General features: G+C 42.4%; 1 protein-coding gene across 1 annotated transcript in view; it reads right to left on the bottom strand.

The window, feature by feature from the left end:
- The window catches only part of SND1 (staphylococcal nuclease and tudor domain containing 1), a 421336-nt gene that overhangs the window by 268449 nt on the left and 132139 nt on the right, over positions 1 to 20748 (bottom strand). The gene's annotated exons all lie outside the window — the stretch shown is intronic.

Genomic DNA, 20748 nt, shown 5'->3' with positions numbered 1-20748 from the left:
ATGCAACAGGAAACAACCTAAATGTTCCTCAACAGGGAAACAGCTATCTAAACTGCAACATAAAAGCAGCTCACTGAGTTATCAGGGACCTTCTAACATTTACAGATATACTATAAATCTCATTCTATTACTCTATAAGCCTTTATTAAGCACGTACCAACTATTAGCCCCAGACAAAGCACTATGTAAATGTATGTTATAATCCTGGACTTAAAATCCTTGTAACCTAACAATAATACTAACAGAAATCCTGTAACTATGAAGTAACATGAAGCAGTTTTGAATAAGTGCTGAATTATGTGATACAGACGAGGGACTAAGTGCTATTAGAATTCAGGGAAGTGGAAAGAAAGAAGTAATCGGGAGATGTTTCATTGACAAGGTGGGACTTAACATGAGTTTGCAGGATAGGAATGAACTAGGAAGAAAACTAGAGATGGGGAAAAAGGCAAGACAAGCAAAAGTAGAGAGGCAGGCTGCTGCTGCTGCTAAGTCACTTCAGTCGTGTCCAACTCTGTGCGACCCCAGAGACGGCAGCCCACCAGGCTCCCCCGTCCCTGGGATTCTCCAGGCAAGAACACTGGAGTGGGTTGCCATTTCCTTCTCCAATGCATGAAAGTGGAAAGTGAAAGGGAAGTCGCTCAGTCGTGTCCGACTTCTAGCGACCCCATGGACTGCAGCCCACCAGGCTCCTCCATCCATGGGATTTTCCAGTCAAGAGTACTGGAGTAGGGTGCCACTGCCTTCTCCGAGAGAGGCAGGAACAAACCGTATTTCAACAAATAATGCAATCAATCCCTTCGTTATTTCTTGGAGCTCAGACTGCCCCCAAAAGAGGTGTTTTGAGCAAAACAACTGAGATGAAGAGAGAGGGTCCAGATAAAGGCAACATACCTGGGAACTGAGACGTGAGAACTAGTTTAAGAAATGAATTAACAGCACCTGACAGGGGAATGGACAGAGGGGATAAAGGAGAAGGAATCTGAGAAGTTTGGGGGTGGGGTAGGACAGGGTATGCAGGACTAGAGCATGTGAATAAGAAACTGGGAGATGCTGGCTAGATTGGTTGGTATGATTAATGCTTCCCCCCGCTAGCCCCTTGAGTTCCATGAGAACAGAGATCATGTCCATTTCTATTGTCCTCTGTGACCCCAGACCCAAGTATATAGTACCTCTCTTATAGTATATATTCAAATACTTGGATGTACTAACAAAAGAAACATGCAGAATGATACATGAGAACAAGCATGCCATCTGCATGAACAGATATTTGGAGAAAAAAAAATCAGAGAAAATTAAGCAATAACCTCCAACCCAGATGCATGTCACTGCTTCCCATTCTGTGTGATTAGTCCATCTGGGCTCAAGTTTGCTTTGCCATCTCTTATACACCTGACACAAGACCTCTATGTACTTCATTCTGTACTTCAAGTATTCAAATTACGTTCTCTTAAGCAGCCAACTACACTCAAATTAAGAACACTTATCATTTTCATCCTGAGGTCAAAGGCATCAAAATAGAGGTTTTCCCCTAGACCCAAAGAAAGACTTGGCCTCTAGAACACATATTTTAAACATTTCAGTTCACTGATATCACCAAGAATATGCACAATTCTTTGAGTTCAAGCTTCATATGTACCAACTGTCTTCTCATTTCTCTGGCTTAAAAAATAAAGGCAGCAGGATCACTGCAGTGCCCCTCAAAGAAGTGAAGACTCCTTCAGAATTGAAGGTGGGTGTTCTCCACTTTTGCGAGTTGAGGTATGAGAATCTACACACTCTGAATAGGAACAACTTGGATTTCTAAACTCTGATCAAGTCATATGGTGGCATGACTGCTGCCTAATAAGTATAGCCCTAAACATGAACTTCTTTAAAGAAATAATCCAACACTGAGTTTTCCTTAGAGTGGGTCACTGTTGAGAAGCCCTAAAGTAGAGTTTATGACAGCACTATTCATAGTGTAAGAAAGATTGCTAGACAGAAGATACTAGGTGTCAGTAATGAACAGAATTTTAAATAAAGACAAAAACCAATGATTATCAGAATTGGCCATCAGGAGCAAAACAGTCCCAATGTATTCATATTATTCCCCTAGCAATACAGGGCAATCTATTTGGGGAGGAGGTATGTGATTACCAAGTGAACATTTGCTTTTTTTTTAATGACATAAACAAAATAACCAAAATTTCCCTTCCACAGCCTTAGGATATGCCATAGAACCTGACATCAGAAGCTTACCCTACTTATTCTGAAACACCACCAAGGTAAAGGCAAGGTTCCCTGACTGGAACTCCAAAACGAGGAATGGTAAGAAACAGTTTCAATAAGCATTTCAAATAAGGGCCATGGGATGACACACACCTCAATGTGTGAACACGGCAGCCTGAACAAGAAAGGGGCTTGACAGAACTGGGCTGAGCCTAGACACTCTCAGAAGAAAACAGTACATCAAACATCCCAATAAAAAGCAGGGCAACTTGAGTCTGATTCTATGTCTCTGATGAACCTAGGAAAGAACTAATAGCACAAGCAGAAAACAAGATATCACAAGTGAAAACAGAATGATCTTGTTACTCTAACCCTTCAGATCTAGTAGCTATTGACATCTGTAAACATCTTACAAGAGAGATATTAGAAGTCCCTAAGAAACTACAAAATAAAAGCAATTCCTCCAAATTACCAGGTACACAAAAGCCTTTGAAATCTCTAAGAGGCAATTGAGGTATGGAATGTATTCTGAGAAAACAAGACGTTAGCCGAATCTTGCCTGCTAAAATGGACTGTCTAGTTTAGATTCTAATCTACATGGAAATGCTTTTTCTAAAAAAGAAATAAATAAAAACAGAAAAGAACGCTTGATTTTTCTGGTGGGCGGATAATACACAAACCAGTATGTGCTGTAATCACTGTTCATCCTGAGAAGTGACTATGTAGGCCTGGCAATGACTCCCATTATAGGTAACTTCAATCATTTTACCTCTTCTTGGCTGGGGAAGGAAGCCCAATATCAGCATCTCAGCATCCAAAGACATGCCCGGCATCCTCCCCCACCCTCAGGATCTTACCTTCCTAAAATGAGGTCTCTGGTCAACACTCATCTAGAGGGAACAGAAGGGATCACTAACATGACTAAGTGACTAACACACACTAATGAAGGTCTTTATTCTCAACCCCATCGCAGGCCTGAATTTTATCCAGCCCATCTTGCAGCCAAAAAGCTGTAGCCAAAGATTTTGCTGGACCCAAGGATCCTGGGGGAACTCTTAAAACAAGGCTGAATAAACACAAACCATGAACAGATTGATAAATGTGACTCCAGTAAAATTTTAGAGTTCTTTACTAAAAGGCATCATGAACAAACCGATGGGCCAAAGCACAGACTCAGTAGCTGATAAGCGAAACGGATAAAGAAAAAGGCAGAACCAGGTGAGAGAGAACTGGAATACTGAGCCACAGGCATTAACTTCTCAGTGAGGCTTACCCTCATCACATTACATTTTAACAGACTCAAAAGAGGTATGGGATGCAGTCATCTGGAGAAAGGCAGAGAGGACAGCCAGTGCAAAGGCCTTGAGTTAGGAGATGTCTGGTGGGTTGAAGGAACAGCAGAGGCATCACTGTGGCTACAGCAGAGAGCAAGAGGGAAGAACAACAGACAAAGACACGTCTGACTTAACATCTAAAGGAATTACTTTAGCTACTGTGCTCAGAACAGACACTAAAGCAAAGAAAGGAGAAAACAAAGGAAGACTGATTAGGAGATTATGGCATTAATCTCGGTGGGAAATGATGGTAGATTACATCAAGAAGGAGCAGTAAGAGAGTAAGAAGTGGCTGAAGTGAAGTGAAGTTGCTCAGTCATGTCTAACTCTTTGTGACCCCATGGACTGTAGCCTACCAAGTTCCTCTGTCCATGGGATTTTCCAGGCATTAGTACTGGAGTGGATTGCCATTTCCTTCTCCAGAGGATCTTCCCAACCCAGGGATTGAACCTGGGTCTCCCGCAATGTAAACAGACACTTCACTGTCTGAACTGGTGGTTCTAATCTGGGAATATTCTGAAAGTGGGTAGATGAAATGTGAGAAGAGAAAAAAAGGAGAAGTCAAGCATGAGCAAAGGTAAAGGAGTAACTGGTGGGGTGGTGGGTTTATCACATGAGATGAGGAAGACCACAGGTAGAGAGAGGGGGATAAGAACAGGAGTTCAATTACGGGCACGCTAAACTCTCAAGTTGAGGTGTTGCATGGGTTGTGTGGGTTTGGATAAAAGCTCTGAGCTGGTAATTTACATTTGGGAGTGGTTAGCATATAGGTGCAGGGAAGGCAATGGCACCCCACTCCAGTACTCTTGCCTGGAAAATCCCATGGATGGAGGAGCCTGGTAGGCTATAGTCCATGGGGTCGCTAAGAGTCGGACACGACTGAGCGACTTCCCTTTCACTTTTCACTTTCATGCATTGGAGAAGGAAATGGTAACCCACTCCAGTGTTCTTGCCTGGAGAATCCAAGGGACTGGGGAGCCTTGTGGGCTTCTGTCTATGGGGTCGCACGGAGTCGGACACGACTGAAGCAATTTAGCAGCAGCAGCAGCAGCAGCATATAGGTGGTATTTAAAGCAAAGAGACTGAGAAGCACAGAGGACTGGGGCATTTTAACATTAAAAGATAAGGAGTAAGTGAAGGAATGAAAAACAGGAGACTGGGAAGGAGCAATCAGCGATCTCAGCAGGACAAAGGACCAATGTTTCGTCCAAGTCAAAGAAAAAAAGTGAACTGAGGAGGGAAAGACCGGCTCTATCAACGTACGAGGCAAGTGACTAAGATCCACTTGGATTAAGCTGAGTGTGGGTCATCCGTAACCTGGCAAGATTAATTATGGTGAAGCAGTAGGGAAGCCTGATGGGAACTGGGAATGGGAAGAGAAAAAGTGGACAAAGTGAGTACATGTGATACTTCAGAAAGTTCTGCTACAAAACACAAAGACATTATGTGGTAGCTGGCAGAGGAAGCAGGGTGAAGAGAGAGGTTTCGGTTTCTGGTTTTAGAGGGAAGAAATCATAGGCACAGTTCCCATGGAAAGCCAGTAAGTGATAATGCAGAATGAAGAGCATAGAACTGTTAACGCAATGTCTTTACATAGGGAAGGAGGGGGTGGCTTTTCACAGGAGCTCCAATAATTCACCCCAAAGTGTGTGGATGCAGATACTGTTAGGTGGGTATGCGTGGTAGTGAGAGTAGTCGGAATCATCAAGAGAAACAATCCAACAGAAAAATTGGCCAAGAGGTATGAATAGGCATTTCACAAAGAATGGCAGCGAGATCATAAGGCAGTTCTATTTCCAGTTTTTTGAGGAATCTCCACACTGTTCTCCATAGTGGCTGTACTAGTTTGCATTCCCACCAACAGTGTAAGAGGGTTCCCTTTTCTCCACACCCTCTCCAGCATTTATTGCTTGTAGACTTTTGGATCACAGCCATTCTGACTGGCGTGAAATGGTACCTCATAGTGGTTTTGATTTGCATTTCTCTGATAATGAGTGATGTTGAGCATCTTTTCATGTGTTTGTTAGCCATCTGTTTGTCTTCTTTGGAGAAATGTCTATTTAGTTCTTTGGCCCATTTTTTGATTGGGTCATTTATTTTTCTGGAACTGAGCTATAGGAGTTGCTTGTATATTTTTGAGATTAGTTGTTTGTCAGTTGCTTCATTTGCATGGTACATATACACAATGGAGTATTACTCAGCCATTAAAAAGAATACACTTGAATCAGTTCTAATGAGGTGGATGAAACTGGAGCCTATTATACAGAGTGAAGTAAGCCAGAAAGAAAAACACCAATACAGTATACTAACGCATATATATGGAATTTAGAAAGATGGTAACAATAACCCTGTATATGAGACAGCAAAAGAGACATTGATGTATAGAACAGTCTTTTGGACTCTGTGGGAGAGGGAGAGGGTGGGATGATTTGGGAGAATGGCATTGAAACATGTATAATATCATACATGAAACAAGTCGCCAGTCCAGGTTTGAGGTACGATACTGGATGCTTGGGGCTGGTGCACTGGGATGACCCGGGGGGATGGTATGGGGAGGGAGGAGGGAGGAGGGTTCAGGATGGGGAACACATGTATACCTGTGGCGGATTCATTTTGATGTATGGCAAAACCAATACAATACTGTAAAGTTAAAAAATAAAATAAAATAATTAAACAAACAAACAAGAACGGCAGTGAGGCATTCAGCGTATGAAGACAGGTATCACTTCATTAATAATCAGGGCATCGTAAGCTGAGATAATGTAGGACATTGATTATACTGTCAAACTCTAAAAATAAGGATGTAGGGGAATGGGTATGCTGTAACCACCGATGGGAATATAATATGGTTCAGCCACTACGGCACGTTCATATGGTGCTACTCCATGTACACACTCTTATGAGGTTGAAGTTAGAGACATACATCCCTAATACTTAGGAAATTCTCCTTGCTGTGCTGTGCTTAGTTGCTCAGTCGTGTCTGACTCTTTGCGACCCCATGGACTGTAGCCCACCAGGCTCCTCCATCCATGGGAGTTCTCCACACAAGTATACTGAAGTGGGTGGCCATGCCCTCCTCCAGGGGAGCTTCCCAACCCAGGTATCAAACCCAGGTCTCAAACTCGTGTCTGCATCGCAGGCAGATTCTTTGCTGTCTAAGCCACCAGGAAAGCGCAAGAATACTGGAGTGAGTAGCCTATCCCTTTTCCAGGGGAGCTTCCTGACCCAGGAATCGAACCGGGGTCTCCTGCGTTGCAAGCGGGTTGTTTCCCAGATGAGATACCAAAGAAGCCCCAGGAAATTCTTCTTACAGGTAGGTATATACCAAAGAGAAGCCTGACTCATGCAAGACAAGGAAGGCAGTGCTCATATTTATGGTACAATCACAGAGCAGAACACAGAGCAGTTAGTCTAAATGAGAACAACACAATAAAACAAATCTGAAAAACAACACTGAGCAGGAAAGTAAGTTGCAGAATGATAATGATTTAAATATAGACTAAAAAACAACATTATTCCTAGAGCTATGTAAACAGCCAAAATACAAAAATACCTTGAAATGAAGGTCAGTGGTTGGTTACTGACGCAGGATAGGCAGAGGAAGAAACAAGAGGAAAGAAACAGGGTCGAGGATGAATGCCCAGGCACTTTATCTGCAAGGCTGTGTCTTTAAAAAGAGGAGGATCTGAGCAACATGGTACAACATCAAGGCAGAAAAAGGAAAGTTGGCTATATTATTCTATAATGTCAGGGCCTTTTTAGACTTAAAAATGGTTAGGGATAGGAAAACTCCACACCTGGTTTGTCAGCTTTTCCCTTGGCTCCCAATGTCTCATACTTCTATTTCTCTCAGAGGCAGAATAATTGGCCATTCTTTTCCTCGTAAGAAATGCATTAAATTCCTTTTTTTCCCCCTTCTCTCAAAATAATATTCTTTCACAGATGTATCTTTCCAAGAGGCAGAAGGGAATAATTTAACTACCAACGGGCTCTCAAATAACCAGGGTCAAAACCAAGTTTGTTTGTTTGTTTTAAAAAAAGACTTGAAATACACTACAAGTAGCCAAGCAGAATTATACTCTATGAAGATCTTAAAACAGACTGTTGAATTAAAATAAGAGCTGACACGATTCGATTTAAATGGATAAAATTTCAAAAGGTAAATGGACCAGTCCCAACTGCCCTGCCACACAAGTTCTGTTAATAAACAAAAGGCTGTGATTTCCATTTGAATTATAGACTTAAAATAGTAACATTACCACATGCCCTGGGCATATTTACAATCAAGGACCTTTCAATTCCCTTGGCAGCCAGGATACTGAATCCACAGGGATATCCACTATTTATTATCCCTAACACATACAATAGCACATTTTTATAAAAGACAGATCTAACTAGATGGAAATCTACAGCCAGCAGCTGTAAGGAAAGGGTCAAAATCATAACCACCTTGACCGAACGGAAGATATCTTACACTATCTACAGGAGCACACACAGAAGATTCATGTACCCAATACTCCCCAGGAGTCGCTTCAAAGAAAAAGATGCTTTCTTTCTCAATTAACTCTATTTCTTCCTCCTAAAAAATCCCTCTTAAAGGTAAGTGTGTGCTGCGTGCTAAGTTGCTTCAGTTGTGTCCGACTCTTTGCAACCCCATGGACTGTAGCCCTTCAGGCTCCTCTGTCCATGTAATTCTCCAGGCAAGAAAACTGGAGTGGGTTGCCATTTTCTCCTCTAGGGGATCTTCCCAACCCAGGGATCGAACCCAGGTCTCTTATGTCTCCTGCATTGGCAGGAGGGTTCTTTACCAGTACTGCCATCTGTGCTGTGCTCAGTCACTCAGGCGTGTCTGACTCTGTGCGACCCCAGGGACTGTAGCCCACCAGGCTCCTTCGTCCATAGGGATTCTCCAGCCAAGAATACTGGATTGGGTTGCCATGTCCTCCTCCTAGGGATCTTCCCAATCCAGGGACTGAATGCAGGTCTTCTGCACTGCAGGCAGGTTTTTTTTACTGTCTGAGCCACCAGGGGAGCCCCTAAACATAAATAGGATCTGTTAAAAAGATGAGGTCTGGGTAAGTCCTGAGCTCACAACAATGCAATACATTTCAGACATATCTCCAAGGAGGCAAAGAAGAATGTTAAATAAAAACGGGGAAAAAAACAAAAAACAAAAAAACTGAGATGTGATTATAAAAATTTACAGGTGGGAGAATGGAAGAAGGCTGGACTTTGAACCACTAGATTATGTAAGACACTGGGCCCCTGAAGCATCTTGTTGATTTTATAGAACCCTTAGTTGACTACACTTCTCTCATACTCTTCGACTCACCATTCCTATAGTTGCCCACACTTCATCAGACCTAGGGCAAAAAACACTGGATCTGCTTCTCAGTCTTCAATTCGTTATGAAATGGATTATGAACTTAAATCACAGCAAGGAAAGTGAGGCTTAAGGTTAAGTAACATGCCTCAAGTCATGTTAACAAGCAGAGCTAGGATTCTGACCCAGGCTATCCCAGTGGCTGTAGCTGGAGAGCCAGACACTACTCTCTCTTGGCTTCTTACCATCAAAGGACAATCAATCACCACCTGTCAGTGACCGTCAGGTTTACTGTGGGAGTTTGGGAACATTCAGGCTGCCAGGCCCACATCAGATACTCTGATTCTGCAGGTCTGGGGTCCTGGCTCTGACTCTGTGTTTATAGTAAATAGTGAGAAGGACCATGGGGAACTTTTTGAGAAATGCTGCCGAGCGCCATTTGAGCACTTTGGCCCAACTTAAACCAATGGGAACAGAAGCAAAGGGAATCCTGTCACAAAGCAACACTGAGGAGCTTGTTTAAAGTCCAAATGGCTAAGTAGGTAAATTAGTAAGTAACTGGGGAACTCACGTTTCTTCCTCCACATGTACCTGAAGATAATTTGAAATACTCCTTAAATTTCTTTACAGACGAGACAATTGGCAACGTAGTCTAGTTGCCAGTCTAGCAAGGTAGGAAAACAAGATTACTAAAAATTCCTCAACCTGCCCATGCCAGGGAACAGCAGGACTGGCACCCCTCTCCCTGCTCCCCATACAGACATCCAGTGGTCTACACCTACACTAGCCACAGTGACAGCAGAGCCAAGTGGCAAGTTTGAGGAACAGCCCCAGTTATCAAGGTCTCTGGGCAACATCCAGAGAGGGAAAGAAGCAAAGCAGGTTTCGGCAGCCTCGCGTTCCAGAAAGGACTCGCCGATCATCTGTAGTGCACAGTGTGGCATTATGTTCCATTTCAGGTGCTGTTCCCCAAATGAACGTCCCTTTGCAAGACCATTATGCAAAGAGCAAAACATCTGTCTCTGGAGATGACTCTCCTACACAATTACATCGCCGATTAAGAACATTTTCAGAAGTTCTTGCTATTTATTGTGTTGATGCAGTAAGCACAGGGGAGGGTGGTGGGACAGAAGAGGCCAAACATCAGGGTTTTTTTCACTATCAAGACGCTGTCAAGATTTTAAATACTGTTAAGGCTGTAATGGCTAATTATCCAAGTAGCAAACCATATGGGGTGCCTTCACTCAGCTACTGGTGGCTCCAACGGTAAAAAATCTCTCGGTAAAGAATCTCTCTGGAATGTGGGAGTTCCAAGTTCAATCCCTGGGTCAGGAAGATCCCCTGCATGAGGGCAGGGCAACCCACTCCTGTATTCTTGCCTGGAGAATCCCATGGAACAGAGGAGCTTGGTAGGCTACAGTCCACGGGATCTCAAAGAGTAGGACACGACTGAGCAACCAACATTTTCACTCAGCTACAAATTCTGCTGGCCAGGAGAAAAAGAGATAAGAACAACACTGCCCCGCACAGACCTCAAGGCCCAAAGCAAAGGCTCCCAAGTAGGAAGCTATGTAACCAGCTGCAAGGAGGCTCCAGACCCAGGAAGGGGAAAAAAAAAAAAAAAGGTGAGAAAGCCCCGCCCATCTTCCTTTCCCAGCACAGGGGACAAAAACTTCCCCCATCCAGCCAGCAGTCTGAAAATAAAGATCTGCTCCAAGGGCGAGTTGGGGGAATGGTGAGGATGCAGCCACCAAGACTGGGATAATGAGACAGAAAGGGCATTAGAGCCTTGAAGAGAACAAAGCTCAAGTTCAGCACTCCTGAAGGCTGACAGAAAGCGCTGTCCTGGACTTGAAATCAAACATCCCTCCAGCATCTGATGGCAACAAATGATCAAGAGTTAAGTGGGCAGCTCGCTGTCACCCAGAGAATGAATAGAAGCCCAGGTTCTCAACAATGACTCTGCACCAGCAGCTCCCGGCTTGCCTCAGTTTCCTCCCAAGAGTAAGCCAGTTAAGAATAACCTGAACACACAAAACCCAGGGGAAAATGACTTCAAAGTCCACTCAGAATCAGGAAGGCACTAAACCTATGTACTAATACAACATGAGGCAACTCTTAAATTCACATCCAAGGACTATTTCAGGTAATAAGAACCCTGTGGGGAAAAAAACGGATCTACACATGTAACTAAGAAGCTACTTAGCTAAAGTTTTACAACATCTAACATGGATGTTAACAAATGCTAAAATATCAAGCAACAGAAGAGATAAGCAGAAGTTACAGCACTAATCACTTTGCTCCTTGTATTACTGTAATTTAATTAATTCCTGTAGGCTTTATCTTTCCTACCAGACCACAGGAAGGATGATTTATGTGAGAGGAGAACTGATCTTAATAATACCTATGAAGTGCCTAGTATAGTGCCATTTTCCTAGAACATGCCAACACAGAGAGAGAATAAGACGGGGGATGCAAAAAAGGCCTTGCTAAAATATTTATTTTTAAAAAAACTCAAACTGCACTTCTGATTAGGGGAATAAGTGGAAGTGGTCAGTACATAAAGAGAACTTAAAAAAAAAAAAAAAAGAGGAGGCAGTATCACTGTGGATCCATTACTGTTAGTAATGAATGTCTCTCATATAGCACCAGTTGAATGTGAACTATTTCTAATGTCTCTCCCTTCCAGCAACTATTACCAGAAATGATTCAGTATTACATAAAGATAAGTATATTCCTGAATAATGATTAAAAAGACTCTATACTAGATATCTCACTGTACGGCCGTAAAACTAGGCTTGCTGCAAGCAGTAATGCAAAAGCAGTACTCCTGATGGTTTCTATGTGTTATGTTGGGGGGGGGAAAAGCAATTTTACAAAATCTGAACACTCAGTGTTTTCTTTCTACCTGGTTAAGACTTCAAGGCAATCCTCTGCTCTCTACAAATCTGACATAATGAATTCAATTACTTGTGAATTCTGCGAAATATGCTATGCTATGCTAAGTCACTTCAGTCATGTCCGACTCTGTGTGACCCCATAGACAGCAGCCCACCAGGCTTCCCCGTCCTGGGATTCTCCAGGCAAGAACACTGGAGTGGGTTGCCATTTCCTTCTCCAATGCATGAAAGTGAAAAGTGAAAATGAAGTTGCTCAGTTGTGTCCAACTCTTATCGACCCCATGGACTGCAGCCTACCAGGCTCCTCCATCCATGGGATTTTCCAGGCAAGAGTACTGGAGTGGGGTGCCATTGCCTTCTCCAGATCTGCGAAATAAGACACTTGCAAACTACCACTAGCAATGGTTATCCTTACAGAACATATATAATAATTCAAGTAAAGCTGAACTGATACTATAAACACAAAAACAAAAAGACTGTGAGAGTTCAACACTACATGTAATGCTGCTGCTGCTGCTAAGTCGATTCAGTCGTGTCCGACTCTGTGCGACCCCATAGATGGCAGCTCACCAGGCTCCCCCGTCCCTGGGATTCTCCGGGCAAGAACACTGGAGTGGGTTACCATTTCCTTCTCCAATGCATGAAAGTGGAAAGTGAAAGTGAAGTCACTGAGTCGTGTCCGACTCTTATCGACCCCATGGACTGAAGCCTACCAGGCTCCTCCATCCATGGGATTTTCCAGTCAAGAGTACTGGAGTGGGGTGCCATTGCCTTCTCCGACATATAATGCTAGTAAGCTACAATATGAAAAAAGTGAAAGTGTTAGTCACTCAGTTGTGTTCAGCTCTTTGCAACCCCATGGAATGTAGCCCGCCAAGCTCCTCTGCCCATGGAATTCTCCAAGCAAGAATACTGGAGTGGGCTGTCATGCCCTCCTCCAGGGGATCTTTCCAACCCAGGGATCAAACCCAGGTCTTCCGCACTGCAGACAGATTCTCTTACCGCCAGAGCCACCAGGGAAGCCCTAATATAAAAAGGGATAATTCCCTTAATGTGGGCTCAAAAGTACCTGCAGGCTACCTTCCTAACTAATTCACCAATCTGAGTTTATACCAAGCCTAAATTGCCTGGGTAGTATTTTTTTGTGGTTAAGATGGAAGAAAAAAAAAAGGATAAAGACTGTAGAGTTGTTCCTTTGTCCTCAAAAGGCTAGTCTCTGACAACACTGAGGTGTGAGGTTCTGCTGGATGATGCACTCTTCAGTTCAGTTCAGTCACCGAGTCATGTTCGACTCTGCGACGCCATGAATCGCAGCACGCCAGGCCTCCCTGTCCATCACCAACTCCCGGAGTTCACTGAGACACGTCCATCGAGTCAGTGATGCCATCCAGCCATCTCATCCTCTGTCGTCCCCTTCTCCTCCTGCCCCCAATCCCTCCCAGCATCAATTCTTCGCATGAGGTGGCCAAAGTTCACGTGCTGCTCAAATGAGCAAAGGAGGCCGAGAATAAAAATAACTAGTGTCTCTCTAGTAAGGCCCTCTTTCTACAGAGCTACTAGTTCTGAAGATGGATTGCAAACATAAATCAACGTTAACATAGGAAAAGACACACACACACACAAAAAATAAAATAAAAAACGGTCCACGAATAACAAACCAGAGTTTAAAAGCAGAAGGGAAAATGCGGGTCTTCAAGGACCAGAGCAGGTCTGGGGTCTAAGAGATCTTGGAAAGTCACGGGGACCAACATATCTCAGCTCGCTCAGCCCCTATGGAACATCTTTCCTTTTCACTGGAAGCTCATAAATAACCAGTTGGCCCCGAATCTTGTTTTCTAGTAATGGAGGACAAGTCTCCCTATTTCTCACCCTTCATTCCTAGGCTAAAAATGGAGAGCCCGTGCCCTCCGAAGAGACAACCCCGTTACTTAAAGTACAGGCTGCAGGCCAGATGAAACCCATCCAGCACTCGGCGATGTGCCACCAGCCCTCCCACCATTCTATAAGAGGGGGAAGGTCCCGGAGGAAAAGAAAATCAATCTCTTGCAATAGGAAGGCAATCTTCTCTGCAACAGACAGTGGGCTCAGGTGAGCCCATTCAGAAAAGAACACTGTTTTGTTAGAGAAATGTTTCTTGGTGAATGCCTTCCCTTCTCCACTGTGTTAAAAAATAATAATAATTATTAAAGTTTCTTCCTGTAAGAACACAGGAGGGGACAATGATGCTGGGTATGACACCATTATTTAGCTGGTGCCAGTGGAACCTCTAATTGAGCCAGATTTCCAGTCAAATTTGTGCAATACATTGTAGTCCAGTTCAAAAAACCGGGACTGAATTATGTAAGTGTGTGGCTTAAGGCCTCCTTTTAGACACACGTCTCCTGCCTTGCCTGCTGCATCACTCCCAGATCTGAATCCGGCTGCAGGTCCAGTGCCACATATTTTATCTACAAATTCAAAGTACTCTCAGCCTGTGTTTAAATACTAAGCAAAATGGGGCCTGTGTTTTTTTTTTTTTTTTTTAAGACAGGTATCATTCTAAACCCTACAAAGATGACTCTCTCATACTGTGTAGCCTGTCATCAATAAGAAAAATATAACATCTGTCACCTACTACTACCATGAAGAAATATGGGCAAAGGAAGTTACCAGAATTGTGAACAGCACAGACACTCAGATGCAGCAAGGTGCAAAGGCAACTTCATCATGTACACATGCCATGGCTTTGCCAGCTGGTTGGTTCCCTGTTAGGCTCTGCAACAGGGGATGTCAAAGGGACAGTGGACAGGAGGAAGAAGGGACAAACTCTTTCCTATTTCAGTCAGCTTCTCCAGAGCAGTTCTTCTCTGCAATGGCAGCTTGTTCCAGCAGCACCAACTGATTCCAGCTTGCAGTTTTCCCAACACTTCCAAAAAACACCCTCAACACACCCTCTCAGAGTTACCAGAACAATTAACTGGCAGCCCCTCCTGGAAGGCTTGGGTCCCAGGTCCACGGAGTTCCCATCCCACCCTTCATCGGCTCAGCAGAGATCTGAGTCCCTCTTCCAATGGGTCCATCTTCCAAATGTCTGAGTTCTTACATTTCAATTTCACACTTGTGTCCAAAGGTTCTATCTGTGTGGTGTGGTTAAAACCTCCATGTAACCCTTATGGTTCTCTTTTTGCCTTTTTAGTATTCCCACTCCTAGTTAATAATTCTTTATGTCAAGCTGTTTGTTAAAATAACTGCTGTGGTTTCTTTACTACCATAGTGGCCAAAAGCACCCTCTCTATAACTAAACAAAATTTGTGACCAGAGAAGATCAGTCCAAGTCTTGATATTCAACTCTCTCCTGAGAGAATAATGCCTCTTACCTGTTCCAGATACTTCTACCTGGCCAATCCCCATAGAGCAGGACCACCTACAATGTAAAATGTGCACGTGTGCACACACACAAACCCACACGAAAAATGGCTGGAGTGCACACACAGAGCTTCCACAGCTAAAATGGCTGATGAAGAGAAATGCTTCAGTATTTAACAGCTGGCAGCCCAAGCATCACATTAGCATAAAGGGAAGACTTCCAAACCAGTAGGTGTCAAATCCATGGAGTCCACAAGATAGAGAATTTAAGCAGTAACAGAACAATGTACCCTATTTTTTTTTCCCCAACAGTTTGCTGGACCCTCATGAGTAGTCAATCATTTTATGATTTTAAAGACCAACCATAACGAGTATGTATCTGGAAAAGATAGAAAAGTAAAAACTTTCACTGTGTCAGAGAGGCTACCATATTGCATGAAGAAACACATATACACAATGTGAGGGTTAGTGAGGGTGGCCAAATTCACAGAACACCCACAAAAGGGCATCTTTCCACTATAGCCAGACAGAAAAAAGAGATAAATAGCACCAGATTTGCTGTCATATGACTTATCATGCAATGTTATAGGTGAGTTCCAGAAACTTCTTTTAAAGTCAACTGTCAAAAAAAGTAGAGCTATAATGGTTACCAGAGACTGAGGGGAAGGGGAAAAGGAACTGATTAATGGGTACAAGGGCTTCAGTTCTGCAAGATGAAGTTTTGGAGATTTGTCTCATAACAACATGAATACCCTAAACACTTCTGAGCTGTACACTTAAAATGGTTGAGAATGTAAATTTTATGCTATTTAACCATAAGGAAAAGTGGAATTCAATCAAGGTAATATTCTGATATAAGTGGCAAGAAGCCATAGCATGTTAAAAATTCAAAACCCAAGTAAACATGAGACTTTTCAGATATGAATTCTGATCTTTACATAGCTACAAGAAGGTATTAATTATGGAAAGAATCAAACATGCTAGCCCATTTCTGATCCCAACAACTGTATTCCAAATTGATTCCTTCCTGAACAAGCCCATGATTGAATCTTCTACTCCCCTTTTTATGTTATTTCCAGTGCCTGAATGTGACTGCTATCTCAGTGCTAAAAGACTCTGCTTACTAAAATGCCAAACACTTTGTAAGGCCATCCTCAAATGCCACCCACCATCCCCAGGAAACCGTCTGAGCTCTCTCAAATATCCTGTTTTCTCTCATGGTTCATCTGGCCCAAGTCGGTATCTACGCTTCTTATAGCTCATAGGTGATTAGAAACTTCTTAGCTTAAAAACAGCATCTGACTCATCTTTTTAACTCCACTGTACTCATTTAATCCTCAATAGAATCCAACAGTCGGCAAATACAATTTCTTTTAACAGATGAAGGAAAAGTGGCTCGGGTAATTTAGACCAGAGCTCGAAACAGCAGAAAATGGGGAGGGCACAAATCAAACCCTCATTTGCTGTTGTTCAGTTGCTAAGATGTGTCCCGACTCTGCAACCACATGGACTGCAGCATGTCCGGCTCTCTGGCTTAAGTGACTCTCAACTGACTCCAAAACCCATAGCCGCTGAAGTCTATCACAAGGCATCTAAGGACTCTAGGATACCTCTCCAGTTTAGAGCAAAAGAAAAGTCCTCTTCTGAGCAATAAGCTCTTGGCTACAGGAGTGGAGTTCACATGCAAAAAGAAAAGAGGAACCAGTTGCCCGAGCACTCCCTACAAAGAGCCCTCCCCGAAGTGGAGATGTGCACAAGGTGACCTCCTCACCCAGCACCCAGCTCTGCCTCACTGTGAGGTGACGGGGCTGCTGGGTGGCGGCAACAAATGCTGCTGACTGTGAGAAAACTACCCAGGGTCACTGCTAATGAGAAGCCAGAACATCTTGCCACTTAGCTACAGAATGTTCACCTAATAAATCTTACAGATTTGAACGCCACCCAAGACCAAGAGGTTACTGGAAAAGACAAACACACACAAAATTTGGAACCAGCAGCTTAAAAAAATGTACATCCCTATTGGCATACTTTCACAAAATAAGGTATAATGCATATGGTTGGTTATCAGTACAAATCAGAAATAAAAGGCTATAAGTAAAAACAAAACCAAAAAGCCACCTGGTATTTCCTTCTGAACAGTTTAATGGTAATATATGGTCACTTACTCTACTGAGGATATTCTTCTTTTTACCTTGATTTAGCTTTATTGATCTAATTTTAATCAAGGACAAGTGTACAGCCAAGGATAAAAGGTCAGCAACCCAAATGAAATGGGGAAACGAGAAAAACATTCTATCTCAGCAAATGGATCATTTTATTAAGAGGTCTAAAAGTCTTATCATGGTCACGTGACACAGAGAATTAGGCACTGGGGAAAACCAATCTGTATGTTCTTGTTTAATTGTGATGCACAGGTAGGATGGGGTGCTGCTCAGCACACCAGTCATAAATGTTTAGGTTATAATAAAATATGGAAACAACACATTATGCAAGAAAATCACTACTGTGTTGAGAAGCCCTTATTTTACCTGTAAAAAATTTGTTAGTTGCCTCACACTAATTATGAACTAAGATTTAATCAGAGTTAGGCTCAAGTTAATGCATGTATAATTTATGAATTTTTTAAAAAGATTTGCCAATCGATCTGAGTACAACTAAGGGTTATGTTTTAGCATCTTAAGTGAATTAATATACTGACAATTGATAGCACTATAAATCTACCATTAATAACAGGTCACCACAGGCTGTTCCTTGGCAGCGAAGTACTGGCCTAGCACAAAGACCCCAGTAAAGTGCTGGAAAAACAGAGAGATGGGCTGCTGTGGGCTGAGCTACAGAAGTCATTCTGTACTGAAGTATATTTTAAAAGTGGCATCAAGTGCCAGTTGTAGGGAAAACTGTCCCTGTTCTCCATCAAGACAAATAAAAATCTCAAAAGGAGAAGGTTGATTTACAAACCACAAAATTACAGGATTCATAAAGAAATACAAGGTGCAAAAAGAAGAGCCAAGAAATGGAAGGGGCTCAGTTCTTCAAAAGGTTAGCAGCATTTCCCGAGGAGATGCGATCTGAGCCGAGTCTGAAGGATGACCAGCTGCTACAGAGATATGGGAAAGTGTGGCCCATTCAGGGAATTAAGAAGTAGCAGTAGCAATGCAAAGGGAAAATGAAAAAGGAAGAGAGGCAGGAATTGGGGCACCAAGGAACCAAGGGAGAATGGAGTTGAAGAAGAGGAGACAGAGGCAGCACACTCAAAACAGTCACAGTTAAGGACTGAGATGTGGCCACTCGGTGCCAATAAAACTTCAGCAAGAGTCAGTTTCAGTCAGCTTTTGCAGGTTGACGAAATGGAGATGGCTAGTGTCCACTAATCTTACAAGAAAGAATGGAAGACAAAAGAAGCGAAGAAGCCTAGGGAAAACCCCAGATTTAGCCCCCCAAAATAAGTAAATAGGTGCAAATCATCTTTATTGGATGACTTAATAAATTAAACGTAAGGGGAAGCACAGAGAGTTGACAATTATCATATAAAGATCTGACTTGGAATGATTCATAAATATTCTATTTCCTATCCTTCTAATTACAAACTGTACGATCTGAGAACTACGTATTTATTTCCAACAGGGACTTAAACTTATTCATCTCTGTAGCCCCTAGCTTCTAGGATTGGGTCTGACATATGCAACACATTCAATTAATGTTTGTTGAATAAAATTATTTAATTTCTCTGGGCTTCAATTTCCTCTTGTTAGAAAAGGGAGGGAAAAGTGGCCAGGTCTAAATGACATTCCTTCTATCTCTAAATGCCCATCAGCCTGTAAATGTTACATAAAATAGATCAATTCCCTATGATTCCTCGAAAATTTGCCATGTTTTAACATTCACATTCAAGTGAGGGCATGATAACATCAAAGCTGCATCCATTCACCTAAAAATGAGAATATATGGTATTCTTAAGATCCTCCTTTGAGGTGGAAATATCTTCACCAAATCAGGTCACAGAAAGGAAATAGAAGATTGATCTCTTCAGAGAATGTTCTGAGGAGTTTCTTTTGCTCTCCCCTCCCCCAGGATGACTGTTAGTCTCCTCAGACATGGGCAGTACTTGGAAACCTTAAAAAGATAAAAGAACCCTTTTAAAGTTCATTTTTAAAAATTCAAAAGTAATAAATCTCCAATTGTGTAAATGTCTTATTTCTTCGAGGCCTAAGCTGTTTAAGTTTTAATCCAAACTGGGAGCTAGGAAAGCAGGAACGAACAGAGAGAAGGAAAATATATGAAGCCCGAACTTTCAGAGTAGAGATGCCCCCGGTATCAGCAGACAGATAACAGAAATACTTGTGAGACATTAAAACATCAACACTGGTCAACAGCACTCAAATGAATAACCATTTTCCCATTACTATCGAGAAAGCCACACAACCTTAAAAATCAGAAGGCAATTATGTCTGCTATTACTCTAAAATGCCAGATAGAACCAGACTCTGGGGAGAAGAGGACTCAAACCTGTGCCCTACCCTTACCTGCCACCCAATATTTGCCATCACCACACCCTACAACCCTAATAACTCCACTGGCCCCTCCAATCTCTCTTGTCTTTTCTGGAACTTCATTCAACCTACAAAATCAGAATGTAACTACAAAATAATTGGACCTCATTCCACATGAATTTTGAACAAATGGGACAAATAACAATTTAATCTAGTCTAATCCACAGGAAATATTTAGATTACAGGTTTTAGCAATAAAGCTATGGTGTGAAACAATTTTCAAAGAATAGAGAATTAATTACCGAGTGGCAATGTGTTCACACTTGGTAAATTAACACTTTGTCCTATCCACAAATATTTAGCTGACTATATTGTGCCTTAGCTGGTAAAGAATCTGCCTGCCATGCAGGAGACCTGGGTTTGATCCCTAGGTTGGGAAGATCCCTGGAGAAGCAAAGGCTACCTATTCCAGTATTCTGGCCTGGAGAATTCTACGACTATATAGTCCACAGGGTTGCAAAGAATGGGACATGACTGAGCGACTTTCACTTTCACTTTTCTGTTGATCGGTCCAAATTGAAATCAAGTAGCATGGCTTAAAATTTACTGCAGGAAAACAAAAGTCCCAACATAACAGAATATTAGTGATTATTTGTGATTTAAAAAGACTCCTCTATATTATAACTTTAAAAATCATTTTATTTACAATTTTTTCCCCAGTGCTTCTATAACAAATTGGTTTACCAACAGTCAATTGTATTTGCTGCATTCTAGAAAAGTTATAAAGAGCTATACCTTTTCCCTTCGTGTTTCCAATGCCTTTAAACTATGTGCTTGTAAAGTTAACAGATTATCATTATTTAATTTAGCATCAGCAGAGCTAAACTGTTCATAAAAAGAATATAGGGGTGAAGAAAACATTGAAGGATTTAATTTTTTATACCATTTTCCCCACAGGTTTGTACAGTATCCAATGGTAACAGATAGTACCCTTGCCGTTCTGTACCAAGACTGTAACCTAAAAACTGAGTGGTGGGACAGACGACTAAGTAGAAAGCGTTCCAGCGAGCAGATGGACACACGACAAGGATGGGAAGCTTACTGTATGTCCCAGAGGCACCCTCGCAAAGACATGGTGGGGAAAC

Source organism: Bos javanicus, chromosome 4, assembly GCF_032452875.1.
Source record: "Bos javanicus breed banteng chromosome 4, ARS-OSU_banteng_1.0, whole genome shotgun sequence".
Lineage (NCBI taxonomy): Eukaryota > Metazoa > Chordata > Mammalia > Artiodactyla > Bovidae > Bos > Bos javanicus.
Note: the sequence above shows the minus strand (reverse complement) of the source record. Positions and strands in the feature narration are given on the sequence as shown.